At 45.4% G+C, this 7,080-nt stretch overlaps 1 pseudogene; it reads left to right on the top strand.

Moving 5' to 3' along the window:
- Nucleotides 1–4,547: 4,547 nt before the first annotated feature.
- On the top strand, nt 4,548–6,528 carry LOC131487283 (bifunctional purine biosynthesis protein ATIC-like; annotated as a pseudogene).
- Nucleotides 6,529–7,080: the final 552 nt, after the last annotated feature.

The following is a 7,080-nucleotide window of genomic DNA, read 5'->3' as shown; positions in this document are numbered from 1 at the left end:
GAGTAGGTAAATCCATAAGTACACATAGTAGCTTAGTGGTTGCCTAGGGATTAGAGGGTGCTGTGGGTTGAATTGTGTCCCCCCAAAAGATATGTTAAGGTCCTAGCCCCTGGTACCTATGACTGTGACCTTATTTGGAAATAGGGTCTTTGAAAACATAATTAAGATGTAAACTAAGAGGGGCACCTGGGTGGCTCAGTTGGTTGAGCCTCTGACTTCGGCTCATGTCATGATCTCATAGCTCGTGAGTTCGAGCCCCGCGTCGGACTCTGTGCTGACAGCTCGGAGCCTGGAGCCTGCCTCGGATTCTGTGTCTCCCTCTCTCTCTGCCCCTAACCCACTCACATTCTGTCTCTGTCTCTCTCAAAAATAAATAAACATTAAAAAAAAAAAGATGTAAACTAAGATAAGGACTATAGAGTAGGTTATGTTCTTTTTTTTATGTTTATTTATGTTTGAGAGAGAGTGGGTGTGCACACGTGAGTGTGGTAGGGGCAGAGAGGTGGGGACAGAGGATTTGAAGCAGGCTCTGCACTGACAGCAGAGAGCCCAGTGTGGGGCTCGAACTCACAAACCATGAGATTATGACCTGAGCTGAAGTCAGATGCTTACCAAATGAGCCATCCAGGCCCCCCAGGGTATGTTCTTAATCTAATATAAGTGATGTCTTTATAAGAAGAGAACAGACACACAGAGAGACGCACAGAGAGATGAATGCCACATGAAAACATAAGACACAGAGGAGAATGTCACTTGGTAACAGAGGCAGCAATTGCAGTGATGTACCTGCAAGCCAAGGAGCACCGGGGATTGCTGGCAACAGCAGAAGCTAACCGAAAGGCTGGAACAGATTCTCCCCTAGAGCCTGCAGAGAGAGCCTGGTCCTACCAGCACCTTGATTTTGGACTAGACTCCAGAACTATGAGAGAATACATTTCTGTTGCTTTAGGCCACCCAGATATTTTGTATTATGGCAGCCTTAGCAAAGTAGTACAGGTGACTAGGGAGAAATGGGGAGTGATTCCAAGGTGTATGGCCATTTTTGGGGGGGCGATGAAATGAAATGTTCTAAAATTCATTGTGGTGGGACACCTGGGTGGCTCAGTCGGTTAAGCATCCAATTTTAGCTCAGGTCATTATCTCATGGCTCATGAGTTCGAGCCCTGTGTCAGTCTCTACTCTGACAGTGTAGAGCCTGCTTGAGATTCTCTCTCTCCCTCCCCCTCTCTCTGTCCTTCCCCTACTCACTCCATCTTTCTCCAAATAAATAAATAAACTTTAAAAAATCAAAATAAAATTGATTGTGGTGATGGTTGCACAATTCGGTGAATATACTCAAATCACTGAACTGTTTATTGAGATATATCTGTTACATATATGTATATATGTGTATACACACACACGTGTGTGTGTATACACATATATAGGTTACATATATATGTTACATATATGTATATATATATATATATATTTTTTTTTTTTTTCTTCAGTGCTAGGGTGCCTGGGTGGCTCGGTCAGTTGGGCATCTGACTTCGGCTCAGGTCATGATCTCGTGGCTTGTGAGTTTGGGCCCTGTGAGGGGCTCTGTGCTGACAGCTCAGAGCCTGGAGCCTGCTTTGGATTCTGTCTTCATCTCCCTTGCCCCTCTCCAACTTGCACATTCTCTCTCTCTCTCTCTCTCTCTAATATAAATAAGCGTTAAAAAAAATTTTAAGTGGTATTGGGGAGCTCACAGAATCAACAAGAGTCAAACGGAACCAGGTATAGAGCCAAAAATATCACCTCAAATCATATGAAACTGGTCTGGGGAGAACCCCACAGTTGCTCTCTGAAGGATCAGCCACTACAGACTTAAAAATTATTATTAAATGAAGCAGGTCCTCTTTTTTATATCGAGGAGATGTATAATTTACATATAACAAATTGCATTCATTTGAAGTGTATAGTTTGATGAGTTCTGACTAATGTATATATCCCATGTGACCACTATCACAGTCAAGATACAAGATATTTTCATCACCCCCAAAAGTTTCTCTGTGCCCCTTTACAGAGAGTTAGTTCCCTGTAGAGGGAATCTCCACCTCCAGCCCAAGGCAAGTACTGATCTGTATCCTGTCCACTTCCTGAGCCTGCTTCTCCAACCTTCACCCAACACCCTTCCGATAAATTCCTTTTCTTTAAGTGAGCCAGAACTGGTGTCTGTGTTCACAACCAAACATCCTGGCTGATAAAACAGGGAGAAAACAAAGTAAGGAGAAGGGAGGAAAAAAGTAACTCAGACAAAATCTATCCACTCAGATATATAAAGTGCAAAACCAGAGGAAAACAACTCATATATTCCTCAGGGATACATCCCCTTTTGGGTAAACCCATAAAGAAAACCAAAGGCATGACTGTGCAGTCTGGGTTATGGGTTAGCAAGTGTTCTCGATACCTCCCGCTGCTGTGAAGAGAGTGGACTCCCCCGCCCCACTGAGGTTGAGCTTGGCCATATGACTTACTTGGGCCAGCCGAATATTAGTAAACACGAGATGAGCAGTGCCTTAAACGTGCTTGTGCTGCTGTTTGCCGTGGCTCTCCCACTTCAGTGAGCTGCCAGGAGGAGAATAGGCACCAGGTAGACTCTGATCCTAGTAGGGTGGGAGACACGTGGGGCAGACCTGGGTCCAGTTCTGCAGTCTGGAGCCCCACCCAGACAACCCACGGCCTGAAGTAGAGCCACCCCACCAAGCCCAACCTAGATTAGTGCAACGTGCAGACCATGAGAGTGAGGCAAAGGCTTGTTAAGCTGTGAGGCAATACGTGGCATTTTTGTGGCAACAACTGATGAACACAGTGAGCAACAGCCATTTCGGGAAGGGAGAGGAAGGGATGTGATCAGGGCTTCAAAGTATTCAGGCTGAGTGGTGGGCTTACAAGTGTCCATCACATCGTTATTTAAACTATACACATCTATTATACATACTCTGTTATTCACAATTTTTTTTTTCAAAGCTTAAAAAAAAAGTGAGGGAGGAGTGTGGGGCCAAGGCCTATAGCAAGCGTTTCTGGGCTGAATGGAAGGTGGCTTGGGAGCGGGTGGGCAGATATGAAGGGCTGGTGCAAGAGGAGGGTGGTGGGGACTGCACGGAGCCGAGTGCAGAGATAGGCAAGAGTGGTGAAAAGACAGTGCTTGGATCCAGATGGTAGAATATTAGATTTTACTTCCTACTCATCCTTCTCTGGATTTCCCAAATTTTCTACCGTGGACATATATGACTTTTGTAATCAGAGAAAAGAACAAAAATGTAATGGGAGACGCAGGGGGTCACTTCCCAGCAGGCATTCTCTCCTTCCCTGTTGATAGCATGAATCATGGTCCAAGTCAGCCATGGTCACATTTCCCTGTTCCCTGTGGCTGGGTCAGTGGAGCCTGGATGCCCCAGTTCTGACCAGTGAAATGAAAGGGGATGTCCCCTGGTGGGAGGTGGGGGCAGAGTTTTGAGAAAGCTTTCTCTCTGTGATAAAAAAGAGGATAGACAAGGAGGGAAGATTTTGGATGTTGTTGCATAATGGCGTGATATTTGGATCTGTAGCAGCCATCTTGCAACCTTGAGGGGAGATGTTGCCAAGGTGGGTGGCTGAGGGGAGAGATGGCAAGGTCCTGTGGGACAGGTTACGCACTGAGTCAATTCAGGGACTTTTCTGCTGACTTCTTGTTAAATGAGATTATGAAAATTCTACAGCTTAAGTTGCTTTTGGCTTAAAGTTTTGTTTTGTTTTGTTTTGTTTTGTTTTCTTTTTAGTAATCTCTACACACAACATGGGGCTCAAGCCCATGACCTGGAGATCAAGAGTCACATGCTCTTCCAACTGAGCCAGCCAGGTACCCCTTAAGTCACTTTTGGTTAGGAAGCCTCAATTACAATGACAACATCCTAATTGACACAGAATGTTTTTTCAAGTGTAAAGTGAGATACATCTGATGGCCTTAGAGATTCATTCATCTCCCTAGACACCTAGCCTCATGATCTCAGCTACAGGATTTTAGGGGTTCCCCCTTTCTTTCTTTTTTTTAAGGATTTTATTTAAGTAATCTCTACACCCAACATGGGGCTGGAACTCACAACTCTGAGATCAAGAGTCACATGCTCTACCAACCGAGCCAGCCAGGTGCCCCATAGGAGTTCCCCTTTTCTAACTAGGCTATTTCCTTGACAGAGGTACTTCCAATGTGACATAGTCACATAGCTGTTCTCTCCCCATACCCATTCTTTTTAAAAGTTCCTGGGCACCTGGGTGGCTCAGTCGGTTAAGCAGAGGACTTTGGCTTAAGTCATGACCTCATGATGAGTGTGAGCCCTGCATCGGGCTCACTGGTGTCAGTATAGAGCCTGATTAGGATCCTCTGTTCCCTCTCTCTCAATTCCTTTCCTGCTCGTGCTCTCTCTCTTTTTCTGTCTCTTCAAAAATAAATAAACATTAGCTTGCCTGATCGTGCGTGTTCTGGCCACTCTGTGCCCTTCTGCATTTGGCATCGCCACAGCTGCCCTCATTCACTCCCCACCCTGCCACCCGCAGCCATGGCACCAGGCCAGCTCTCCTAGTTTAGTGTCTCTGACAAAACGGGCCTCGTGGAATTTGCCAGAAACCTAGCTTCTGTTGGTGTGAATCTGATCGCTTCTGGAGGGACTGCAAAAGCTCTCAGGGATGCTGGTCTGGCAGTCAGAGATGTCTCTGAGCTGACGGGATTTCCTGAAATGTTAGGGGGCCGTGTGAAAACCTTGCATCCTGCAGTCCATGCCAGTATCTTGGCTCATAATATCCCAGAAGATAATGCTGACATGGCCAGACTTGACTTCAATCTTATCAGGGTTGCCGTCTGTAATCTGTATCCCTTTGTGAAGACAGTGGCTTCTCCAGATGTAACTGTTGAGCAGATTGATATTGGTGGAGTAACCCTCCTGAGAGCAGCAGCCGAAAAGCATGCTCGAGTGATAGTAGTATGTGAACCCGAGGACTATGTGGCCACGTCCACAGAGATGCAGAACTCCGACAGTTAAGACACCTGCTTGGAGACTAGACGCCATTGAGCCTTGAAGGCTTTCACTCGTACGGCACAATATGAGGAAGCAGTTTCAGATTACTTCAGGACACAGTATAGTAAAGGAATATCTCAGATACCCTTGAGGTATGGAATGAATGCTCACCAAACTCCTCATCAAAAGCGCTGAAGCCCAATATTCCCATCACAGTTCTAAATGGAGCCCCTGGATTTATAAACTTGTATGATGCTTTGAATGCCTGGCAGCTAGTGAAGGAACTCAAAGAAGCTTTAGACATTCCTGCTGCTGCCTCTTTCAAACATGTCAGCCCATCAGGTACTGCTGTTGGAAATTCCACCAAGTGAAGATGAGACCAAAGTCTGCATGGTCTATGATCTGTATAAAACCCTTACACTCTGGGGCGCCTGGGTGGCTCAGTCGGTTAAGCATCCGACTTCAGCTCAGGTCATGATCTCACAGTTTGTGGGTTCAAGCCCCGTGTTGGGCTCTGTGCTGACAGTGCGGAGCCTGCATGGGATTCTCTCTCTCTCTCGGTCTCTCTCTCTCTCAAAAATATTTTAAAAAACAACAACAACCCTTACGCTCATATCAACTGCATATGCAAGAGCAAGAGGGGCTGACGGGATGTCTTCATTTGGTGACTTTGTTGCATTATCTGATATTTGTGATGTCCCTACTGCCAAAATTATCTCCGGAGAGGTATCGGATGGTATTGTTGCCCTAGGATATGAAGATGAAGCTCTGAAAATACTTTCCGAAAAGAAAAGTGGGAACTACTGTGTTCTTCAGCTGGACCCGTCTCACAGTCCAGATGAAAACGAAGTTCCAACTCTCTTGGGTTTTCGTTTAAGTCAGAAGAGAAATAATGGCGTCATCGACAGGTCATTGTTTAGCAATGTTGTGATCAAGAATAAAGATTTGCCAGCGTCTGCGCTCAGAGACTTCATTGTAGCCACCAATGCTGTGAAGTACACACAGTCTAACTCCGTGTGCTATGCCAGGAATGGTCAGGTTATCGGTATTGGAGCAGGACAGCAGTCCCGAATACACTGCACGACCTTGCAGTGGATAAGGCAAACTATTGGTGGCTTAGACATTATCCACAAGTGTTTTCAATGAAGTTTAAAACTGGAGTGAAGAGAGCAGAAATCTCCAATGCCATTGATCAGTGTGTTACCAGAACCATAGGCGAGGATGAAGATTTGGTAAAGTGGAAGGTACTGTTTGAGGAAGTCCCTGAACTACTACTAACTGAAGCAGAGAAGAAGGAATGGGTTGAGAAACCTAATGAAGTTTCTATCAGCTCCGATGCCTTCTTTCCTTTCAGGGGTAACGTAGACAGAGCTAACAGGAGTGCTGTGGCATAGCTGCTCCTCCCGACTCCGCTGCTGACAAAGTTGTGATTGAGGCTTGTGATGAACTGGGAATCATTCTTGCACATACGAATCTTCGGCTCTTTCATCATTGATTTCATTGCACAGCATTTTATGGTTTGTTCCATAAATCGCATGTGACATTTTGACAAATACATTTTTAAAAAATTAAAATATTAAGTCTTAGTCAAAACAAATAAATAAACATTTAAAAAAATCCCTTCTTTTTTAATCACTCATGCCAGCCAAGTGTGTTCCTCCTCCATCTCAACATTACTGGAACAGGGCCCTTTCTACTGTGACTCTGGCGACAGGGCAGTGAGAAGTGCGTTCCAGGGGCTGCTTGTCCCCTACTCTCTGCCTGTATGGTTCCCCTTTTCATGTCCTATTTAATATCTGCCCTGCTGAGTAGGGCTAGTGGTAAGTGTCCCATAACCTTTTTGTATGACAAAATATCACACAAGGAGGAAACGGAAAGATAGCGACAGTAAAGCAGACATAACCTAAAATTGACCGATGTCACTATTTACAGATTGCAACCGGTTCTGTCCTCTGGACCAGCCTGCTCCTCAACTTGCATGTTGATTAAGCGCCAGGTGTGAGAGGTGAGAGTCAAGGTCTTTAGAGCAGTGGCCAGGTCTACTTATGGAGACCTCCCCAGT

The sequence above is a fragment of the Neofelis nebulosa genome, chromosome 10, assembly GCF_028018385.1.
Source record: "Neofelis nebulosa isolate mNeoNeb1 chromosome 10, mNeoNeb1.pri, whole genome shotgun sequence".
NCBI lineage: Eukaryota > Metazoa > Chordata > Mammalia > Carnivora > Felidae > Neofelis > Neofelis nebulosa.
This window is presented reverse-complemented; position numbering and strand designations above follow the sequence as displayed.